The sequence below is a fragment of the Pyrus communis genome, chromosome 3 (assembly GCF_963583255.1).
Source record: "Pyrus communis chromosome 3, drPyrComm1.1, whole genome shotgun sequence".
Classification (NCBI taxonomy): Eukaryota; Viridiplantae; Streptophyta; class Magnoliopsida; order Rosales; family Rosaceae; genus Pyrus; species Pyrus communis.
The window spans coordinates 4,352,256-4,363,267 of NC_084805.1; the positions used below are offsets into that span (position 1 = coordinate 4,352,256).

General features: G+C 37.0%; 1 pseudogene; it reads right to left on the reverse strand.

Annotated features, from left to right (window-relative positions):
• Positions 1–1,020: 1,020 nt before the first annotated feature.
• Positions 1,021–10,420, reverse strand: LOC137728089 (non-functional NADPH-dependent codeinone reductase 2-like; annotated as a pseudogene).
• Positions 10,421–11,012: the final 592 nt, after the last annotated feature.

Here is an 11,012-nt window from a genome sequence, read left to right on the forward strand (position 1 = left end):
TCTTCTACATTAACATTTTTGCTTAACAACAAGCAATCTGCATTTGGCGAAGTTTCCAATGATTCCACCTTTGAAGAACAGACATCATCACCAAAACCACACTTCGAACAAACCCGATTTCTGAAATCTCTTGATTTACCTCTAAAATCAAATAAAAATTCCGTAGAAAATTCCGAATGAACCCAACTTGCAAAACCTTTAGCCCCAAAATAAACACCAAAAACAACCCCAACAAGTTGAAAACTGGCAAGAAACGGCCAAACATGAAAAACCCACATCCAAAATCACTTCCCTGATTCAAAAACTTGATACATGAAGCACTCCATCCCCTAAATCCCTAGAAATATCTGCAAAAGCCTCTTAAATAACTGAAGAACAGAACAAAACACAAGCAGCAAGCAAAAACGACCGAAATCTGCATCTACCTTCTCTGTAGCATCCTCTAATCGAGAGTACATACAGTTTAGAGACTTAGAGCTATAAATGAATTGGTTTGAAAACTCTTTATTTTGTGTAATCTTAAGTATTGAGACCATTTAGAAGCTAGCATTTGCAGTAGCAGCTGTAATTCTCTTGCCAGTTCTTCCTTGTCTACAATATAATCCATAAAGTTAATTACTAGTGATCAATGCAATATTTTCCTTTTGGTTCGTCAAATGATCAATGTAATCGATGTATAGTGGTCAAATGATCAATCTTATTCTTTTCGGGTTTATCGATGTAATTTTTTTTGAGTTATATGGAGTAAGAAATAAAATGTGGTCGCTATATTTATTGCGGAGGCCGTGTTGGGTGAGAGGGATTTCATTAGCCTTTACAAAAATTCTCGGTTTGAAATTGAATTCAGTTCTAACAATCTTTGCAATTCCCATGGTCAAGGGAGCTTGTCCCGTTCAAAATTTGTTTATTTTATAACTAACTCTTAGTTTAGTGACAATATTTCTCCCCTTAATGTTGAAAGATAACCTAAATTCGAACCTCCCATCACCATGCGTATTAACATAACAGAGGTCAAAAGGCTTATAGCTCTCGATCCCATAAATCTTCAAGTGACTTGTAGTGTGACAGTCCATTTGCTGAAACTAGGTCTTCCTAAGCATTATTTTGAGTTGCAGGATTCGGTTGATCTTCTCAATGTCAGTTTCGGAAAGTTCCCAGTCAAATATTTCGACATTTTGCTTCAACCTCCCCTTGTTGTAGCTCTTAACAGCAAGTGTTGCCCCTGCTTGATACACGCATCTAAGCCCCAGTTTGGGGTTGAGGTGCTTTTTAAAAAAGCTACCATGAAAAAAAGCTGGTAAGGATTTTGGTGTTTGGTAAACATCCCAAAACAGCTTAATTTCAAAGTTTCACATGAAAAAAAGTCAAAAAGTGCCAAAAAGTGGAAGCTGCATTTTGCAGCTTCCAAGAAGCCGCTTATTTTTCCAAAACGCGGAGCTACAGTACCCATTAATGAATTTTTTCAATTTACCAAAACTGCCCCCTCCTTTCTCCTTTCTCCTTCTCCCGATCCTACACTGCACTTTCCTCTGGAATTGAACGTTCACCAAATGAGGCTGCGCACCGTCGGATCTGCAAACCAAGAACAAACAAACAAAATTAAAGTTCAAAGATTTCAAATTTTTTAGGGATTAAAAAAGGGAAAGGGGAATTGACGCAGAGACTGCCAGTAGGTGTCGAGATTGTCGTCACGGAGAGACGAAACGCCATTGCCGGCCTTGCAGGAGCTGACGCTCCAAGCAGCCTTCTTGCCCATTTCTCTGAGATCGTCGTCGACTACCAGCAGCTGGTTCCCTCCCGTCAGCTTCGCATCCTCTTCTCCCTCCGATGACTCCGTCGCCATTGCCTCCTCTTCTATGATTGATTCTTTGAACAGGAATTAGAAGAAAAAGAACCGTAATTTGATCGAGTTCCTAAAACCCAAAAAAGCCTAGCTGGATAGCAGAAACCAATCAAATCAAAACCCTAAATCCAAAATCTGCAAAAGTGAAGCGATTGCCTCGGTGAGGAATTTGAATTGTGGCTTCCGTGGCCTTTCAGGGGTATGAATGAAAAAAAAGGAGAAGTTTACAATATTGTACTAATGAATTCTAACTATTCAGTTTAAAATATTTCAATTGAAGTAGTTTGTCATACTAATTAATATTTAAGATAAAGTTTATAAATATGTTTCTTTTACAAATAAAGTATATTTAGTAATTCACCTTTATTGGTTAAGAAAATTAAATTAATGACACATCTAGTATTATACCCTTTTTGGTCATTTTACACAGTCACAGCTGTTTTACATAAAAGTTTACCAAACACTATCATACTGCTTTTTTTTCCAAAAGCACTTTCACAAAAAAGTTTACCAAACACTCTGCTGGCTTTTTTTCACAGCCGCTTTTTTTCACAGCACAACAGAAGCAGCTTTTTTTCAAAGCACAGCAATACCAAACCAGCCCTAATACCTACCTGCCAAAGTACCACAATTGTCTGTTTACTGTTAGAGTAGGATTTCTTTTCGTAGTTGTCATTGTATTCTTGTAAAACAAGTAACCTTATCGTTATTGACACCTCCACGAAAACTAAAAAAATTAAGAAAATGATGAAGAGGTAATAGAGAATTACTTGAGCGATAGTCTTTCCCCATTCCTCAGCGATCTCTTGAAGGACTTTGCTTTCGAAAACATGATTACTGCCCCAACAGGACCCTATACCACCCAAAGGAGAAAAGGCAGTCACAATTATACCATTGGCTTTGCAAAAATCTATAAGCTTCTTTTGTTGCCATAACGGGTTCATCTCGACCTGATTCACATAAGAAGGGATTGTAGTGAAGGAGAGTATATTTTCAATCTTTTTGGTAGAGAAATTACCGAGTCCAATGGATTTGGTGAGGCCGAGTCTCTGGCATTCTTCAATGGCTGCCCACACAGCCTTGAAGTCCATGGGCATAAGGTACCCTGCATTTAGTGGGTACACCAATGTTCCTCACTTAGCACTGATGGGCCAGTGAATGAGATACAAGTCCAGGTACTTCAGTTGAAGATTCTTGTACACAACTTAGAGTATTTACATTTTCAGCACTGGATAATATTGTATTAGGTATATCAATGTTCATATGACATTTAATTTTGTTTTTTTTTTTTGTTTTGAGAGTAACAAAATTGTATAGACTCTTCGCTACCTAGAAGAGTTGTTTTTTTTTTTTTTTTTTTTTTTTTGGTTTTAATTTTATTTTATATTTTTTTACCATGCTTTTTGTATGGATATGTTGCTTTTGCTGATGTCTGGTCAATCTACATTAGGGCCTCGAGTAGGTTATGTTTAGTGGCTCGATTGGGGATCTTTCGATGTGTTGGTTTGGTGCGATTCTATCCATAACATTTCGGCTTTACGTGCACATCCATTATGAATGCGTTGTCGGGTTTAATAAAAGGGAAATGCTTATAACCCATATTCAGTGTCATGTTTGCTCTTCATATCGATGTCTCTTGCAACTGAGATAAGTAGTGCGCTTTTTTCATGTTACATTGCTTTTGCATTGCTGCAAAACACAAAAACTCCCATGCTTGAAATATGCAAAATAGTGAGAGTAGAGTACTCACTGAAGTGATTTGTGCAGGCAGTAACAACAAGATGAGGGTGAGCATCAGTAATCCATAATTTTGAAGTGACGAAGACTTGGTCTCGAGAAGCAACCAGACCAAGTCCAAGTGCTTCTTGGATGGCTTCTCCCAGAGTCTGCTCAGAACCGTACATAGAAGCTGTATCAAAATGCCTGTAACCGAGTTTGATGGCTGTTAGAATTCCTCTATCCCACATCAGTCAGAAGGCTTGAGAACTAGCCTTTTAAATAGAATTACCCCACTCTAACTATCACTGAGACCTTTTGTATTAAAACCCCACACCTGACGGATTGTGCAGGTGCCCAAGTGGGGACAATATCGGTATTGTTGGAGTGGGTCCATGACCTGTCTACTTGAAATTTAAGATGGTATCAGAGTCAGGAGACAAGTTCGTACATCCACGTGAACGGGTGGGTCCCCTTTGGCCTCGTGCAAATGGGTGAGCCCCGACATGGCTCCACATAGGCCAAGAGATGTCACATGCCACTGGCCCAGAGCGAACGGGTGAGCCCCGGCTTAACTCCACGTGGTTTGCCAATGTGCGAAACTTCACTTGTGACCCATAAAATAGGGTCTCAAATGGGGGGGAGTGTTAAAATTCCTCTGTCCCACATCAGCCAAAAGTCTTGAGAATAAGCCCTTTAAATAGAATTACCACACTCTAACTATCACCGAGGTCTTTTATATTAAAACCCCACACCTTACGGATTGAGCAGGTGGCCAAGTGGGAACAGTATTGATGTTGTTGGAGTGGGTCCATGACCCGTCTACTTGAAATTTAAGAATGGCCTCCACAACCGCTGTTTTCAGAACATGAGGCTCGAACTTGTTCGCTGCTGTGCCGAAGCCAATGGAGGGGCATGCTCCAATTTAAGAATGGCCTCCACAACCGCTGTTTTCAAAACATGAGGCTCGAACTTGTTCGCTACTGTGCCGAAGCCAATGGAGGGGCATGCTCCTCAGGCCGATCGACGATGCTCCAACACATCTGGGATTTTGTTTGCAGTTGCCAACACATCTGGTGCATTTGCCATCTTTTGTTTCTTCTATTTGAAATGTACATTTTTAATTTTCTCTTTTTTCTTTTTCTCTAAAAAAAGGGACAACTGGTGGCAAACCATGGTAATCCACCTCTTACGGGGGCTGAGAAGACTTACAGAAACATTTTAGCCTCCCCTAAATTTTTTTTCTCTTTTTTATTACAAGTGACATTTTGCACTAATTTTCATTATTTTAGTATTAAACTAATTAATGTTGCTTTTAAATGTCTAAATTAATTTGGTTGGAAGCAGAAAATAGTATTAGGTAAGCCCTAGTTTGACACTGAGGTGATTCTGAAAAAAGTGGCTATCAAAAAAATTGGGAGCTTTTTTATGTTTGGTAAACATTCAGCTTCAGCTTTTTTTCACAGTTTTGGATGAAAAAAAAGCCAAAAACACAAAGCTGCAAAACCCAGCTTTGAAAAACCAGCTTTTTTTTCACATCTATTTTACATAAAAGTTTATCAAACACTATAATATTGTTTTTTTTTTCAAAAACACTTTTACAAAAAAGTTTATCAAACACTCTGCTATTTTTTTCACAGCTGCTTATTCTCACAGCACATCATAAGTAGTTTTTTTTCAAAGTACAACAATACCAAACTAGTCCATGTCGCTACTTAGTACTACAGTCTAGTGGTATTCCTCTTCATTTTTAAATAAGAGGTCTTATGTTCGATTCTCGCTAAAGGCGAACTTGAACCACATTGTTGCTAGCCCATTGTGAGGTTAAGCTCATCCCCTTCTCCTAGTGTAGATAATATTAATTGTTCTATAAATAAAATAAAAATAAAAAAACACTATCCTACTATGTCTTTTCCAAAAATAAAAAACTCTCCTCCAACGAGGGCGTTAGGATAATTGATTATGTTATTAATCAGGCTGAGTTAAGAACGGCTGAATAAAGTAAAAGTGAATGTTTCCGATTTGCCATTTTATTTCTTTCAGTTTTTTAGCTTTTTAAAAAAATAGTTTTATGTGATTTTCTAGTGAGGCTGCCATCTCTTGCACTTCAACAATTCTGATCCTCTCCTATATATGTCAAATGAATGTCATTGCTCTTAGTCTTAGGTATCGAACTATTCACAAATAAAAATATTCTATTCGTATCAATTAAAACCTTAAATCTTTTTTAGTCAACTAGAGACAACTATCATTAAACTAAAAACTGGTTGTTAAGTGTTACTAATGAACTCATATATCATTTGCCAAGAGACAAATTGTTAAATCTTTTTTTTATTTAATTGAAAAAATTGGTATATGTAATATACATTAGTATAGTGACAATGGTAATGGTAAAGAAATGCTACGGATACAAATTTGTTGTCTTTGTGGTAAATATGTGCATGCGGGGCTTATTTTTTGTGGTAACCGACGTAGCATGTGTTTACCATAATTATTGGTTATTCGAATTCCTCTTCAGATCAAGAAATTGGTTATTCGAAAAGATATACAAATTTGACACCTTCATGTTAGTAATGAAATATCTCCATCTGCCACAAAAATAAAAAGAATAAAAAAAAGCCCCGGCAAATTAAAGACCCATTAGTGATATGAACTAAATGACACATGTGATATGGCATTTGAAACATAAAACGTGTATATATTTCTCCTAACTGATTCAGACTAATAGCAAACTAATTCTATATTCCCTCTACTAGTGATTGGATTCATGGTATGAGTTTCATCTCATCATTTGAAATGTTCTTGTCTCTCTTGAGTTTCTTTGAAGCCATAAAACCCTTAAACAAAACTAGTTAGAAATAAATCTCCAAAACATTCTTATATATAGTTTGTTGAACACTTCAAAAAACTTTCTTCTTCAAAATCCATCCAATCTGTTAGTAGGATTTCAATCCAAATTTCTTAACCTTTCCTCATTCAATCATCAGTTATGTCCGTAATCGAAAGCTCGAAGCAACGGCATGTTGCTGTTCTTGCATTTCCATTTGGTGGCCATATTGAGCCCCTGCTTAACTTGGTGTGCAGTCTATAGAAACCCAAGTTTTCTAGAGAGCTTTTCTTAGTGAAGAAGAAAAGTGTATATTCACATTAAGTCATCAATGAATGATACAACCACTAATAAATAGCCTTTGGTTATTTACATTGTAACTGACTAAAACTAATTACATTGTAACAAACAAGTAACAAACTAATAACAAACTATAGTCATGATGTGACATCATCATCTTTACACCCCCTCAAGCTAGACTTGGAAGAGTCAAAGGTTCCAAGTGAAGGCTTGGACTATAAGAACAGAAACCTATTCTTGGACAATGATTTTGTATGTATATCTGCAATTTGATCATGACTACAAACATACTGAACTTAACCAAATTGGCAAGAACTAACTCCCGGTTATAATGATAATCAATTTTGACATGCTTAGTTCTAGCATGGAAAATGGGATTAGATGTAAGAGAAATGACATATATATTGTCACACCAGAGAGTAGGCTTTTGAGAGGAAAGAAATCCAAAGTCTTTGAGCGCTTTGCATGTCCAATTAACCTCTGTAGCAGTGTGAGACAAGGACCTATACTCTGCTTCAGTGGATGAACGAGCTAATGTGGATTGCTTTTTGGCACTCCAGCTGAAGAGATTTGTGCCTAGAAAAATACAAGAACCACTAGTTGACCTTCTGTCAAAAGTATAACCAACCCAATTTGCATCAAAATAGGCTGATAAGTGTATAAAGCTCTTTCTAAACCAGAGTCCATGTGAGAGTGTACCTTTGAGAAATCGAAGAATGCGTTTAGTTGCATGGATATGAAGAACATTAGAGGCATGCATGAATTGGTAGACCTGGTTAATTGCAAATGAAATATCAAGTCTGGTCCAAGTTAAATATTGCAGAGCACCTATAAGTGATTGATATTCAGTTGGGTTGGCAAGTAATTCACCATTGTGATCTAACTTTGTACAACTAAGAGGAGTACAACATGGTTTAGCTCCATCCATGTTAGTTTTCTGGAGCAAATCAAGCAAATATTTGCTTTGATGAAGAAACAAAGCATTAGTGGTTCTTTGAACTTCCAGTCCTAGAAAATAATGCAATGACCTCAGATCTTTGACAGAAAATAGAGTGCTTAATTTGTGAATGAACGGCTTGCAGATATTAGAATCAAGTCCACTAACTAGAATATCATCCACATAAACCAAAACTATAACCAATGTTGGAGCTTGAAACATAAAAAGAGATGCATTAGATGAAGACTGATTAAATCCCAGAGATTTGAGAGTTTGAAATAATTTGTCAAACTAAGCTCTTGGAGCTTATTTAAGTCCATAAAGGGACTTTTTGAGCTTAAAACATGATGTGGCGTGCTGGGATCTTGAAAACCATGAGGCTGTGTCATAAAGACTTATTCTTTTAAGCCACCATGAAGGAATGCATTGCTTATATCCACCTGGTTTAGAAACCAGTTAAAATGAACTGCAAATGTTAATAAAAGCCTAATAGTCACTGGCTTTGCAACTGGACTAAAGGTCTTCTGGTAATCAAGACCTTCATTTTGATGAAAACCTTTAGCCAGATGGTGTGCTTTATATCTCTCAATGGACCCATCAGGGTTCTTTTTTATACGAAAAACCTATTTGCATCCAACCACATTTTGAGAAGTGAAAGGAGGTACAAAAGCTTAGGTGCCAGTAGACAAGAGAACAATGAACTCATTGTGCATTGCCAACCTCCAATGTTCAGATTTAGAAGCTTGAAGATAGGTATTTGGAATGATTTCTATAGAATGAGGTAGTGTATGCTTAGTGGCAGTTAAAGCTTTAGGCTTGTAGATTCCTTTTTTGGATCTAGCAACCATAGGGTGAACATTTTGTGCAGTTTGGAAAGAGTGCACAGGTTATATAAACTGAGTGGGTTGGATATGAGAATCAGGTTGCATAGCTTGAGATGATGACAAACTTGAAGTTGAAGACAAATCATGATGTGGAACGCAAGATTGTGATGGAGAAGGATTGAGATAAGTGAATTGTAGGTCAATATGTGATGAAATAGATGAGGAATGATCAACAAATGATGAGATAGGTTTGACATCTTTAAATGGAAATGTGACTTCAACAAATATGACACACCTGGAGATATAGACACGATTTGTTTCCAAATCCAAGCACCTATAGCCTTTGTGTTGTAAGCTATAGCCCAAGAAAACACATTTCTTGTTTTTCCCATCAAGCTTAGAAGAAATATATGGTTTTAATCATGGATAGCAATTGCAACCAAATACCTTAAGCTTTGAATAGTCTGGATATTTGTGAAACAACAACTCCCAAGGTGACTTAGTTTGTCCAGATATAAGCAGCCTATTGATAAGGGAAATTACAATGGTCAAGGCTTTAACCCAGTATTGATGAGGAACACTTAATTCAACCAACAAAGTTCTAGCTATCTCAATAAGATGCCTATGTTTCCTCTCCACACAACCATTATGTTGTGGTGTGTGTGGACAACTTAACTGATGAACAATGCCATGAGAATTGAGAAAAGATTTGAAACACAAACTAGTAAACTCACCCCCTAAATCTGAACGTAAAGTCTTGATTTTATTTCCAACAATATTTTCAACATAAGCTTTGAACAATACAAAAGTATAATGCACATCTAATTTTGCCTTCAAAGGAAAACACCCACTATATTTGCTAAAATCATCAACAATGAGAAAATAATACCTAAAGCCACTCACTGAAGGTACATGAGCTGGACCCCACAAGTCACAGTGCAAGAGTTCTAAACTATGAGAAGTTGATGGTCCAAAAGGCAGTTTGTGATTCTTAGCTATAACAAACTTAGAGAAAAAGAAATCAACAAATGTTGTACCATGAATGGCAAGCTTATTACTAGTTACTACTCTTCGAAATATGGTTAAGGAATGATGTCACAGCCGGTTATGCCAGAGGTTAATTGAACCTTTAGTACTAACAAAAGCTTGAGAGGAGCTAGGAAATGAACCAGTGGAGTGACAACTTTGCAAAAGGTAGAAACTATCTTTAACTGGATCCTGCAAAAGCGTCATCCCTATATAACGATCTTTTACAATTGATCCATCAGAGTCAAAAGTCAAGGCAGAGTAGTTTTCATTAAGAAATTGGTATGAAAATAACAAATTATATTTCATTTGAGGAACATGAAGCACATTGCTCAATTTAAAAGCAACATTAGAATAGTGCATGAAGAAGACCCAATATGTTGAATAAACAAACCTTTACCATCACCTATGTAAACTTTGTCTTTTCCAATGTAAGGTGTTGGTGAAGAAATGTTGGCAATGTCATTGGTAATATGAGAGGTAGCCCTAGAATCAAGAAGCCAAGATGTAGAAGGCTTGGAGCTATAATGAGCACACATTGCTGCAAGTTTGGCAAGAGGAATTCGACCAGAAATGTCAGGGTTCATGCGATCAAAGCATTCGATTTCTTCATGGCTTGTAGATCCACATATTTGGCAAGGAACATGATTTTGCAGAGGAGGAAGAGTTACGAAACCCTTGATTTTGATTTTGATTGGAGGAATTTCCACTATAATTGCCTCTGTGACCTCGATTGTTTCTATAGCAATTTGTATTGTTGAATTGATTGCCCCGATTATGATTTCTTCCACAAATGGAGTTGAATAAAAAAGAATTCTAATTTTGAGCAGCATAAACTTGAGGCGGCTGAGTTGGGAGAAGAGGCGGTTTAGCTTAAACAGAGAACGCCTGAAAAGGCTCAATGCTAAAGGAAGAAAGCTTCTTACGACGAGACATTGAAGGCTCATTTGTGAGTAAAAGACCATGTAACTCATCTAGAGACATTGAGGAGAGTCGTAACATGATAGAATCGATGAATGATTCGAACTCATATTGCAATCCAGCAATTGTAGCCGTCATTAGATCGCGATCAGAGACAAGTGCACCTGCAGCTGAGAGAGAATATGAGATTTCTTTCAATTATTGAAGATAATCCACCATAGATTAAGAACCTTTCTGAGACACCAACTATAAACGAAATTATATCTTCCGAGAATGTAGAATTCAACCAAATTAGAAGATTTTGATCTTTCTCGTACTAGATTTCGAACGCAGGGTTGATAGAGCGATTTGGAATAAACAGCGACGGGCATGATTCAATACCTTTAACAATGTTGAGAACTTCGTACCACTAGAGAATCAGTGCAAATAGAGCACACTATGGGAGATAGTTAGACCACTTGAGCTTAATTGGAACGATGTTTTGAATTGTGAGAGAAGCATACGAATTCGACAAATTAGGGTATGACGAATGATTTGGGGATGAATTTTGAAGAGATTCATGTGGGGAAAAAGAATAGAGGGAGAAGTCATTGCAATTTGATGCAAGAAATCGATCGA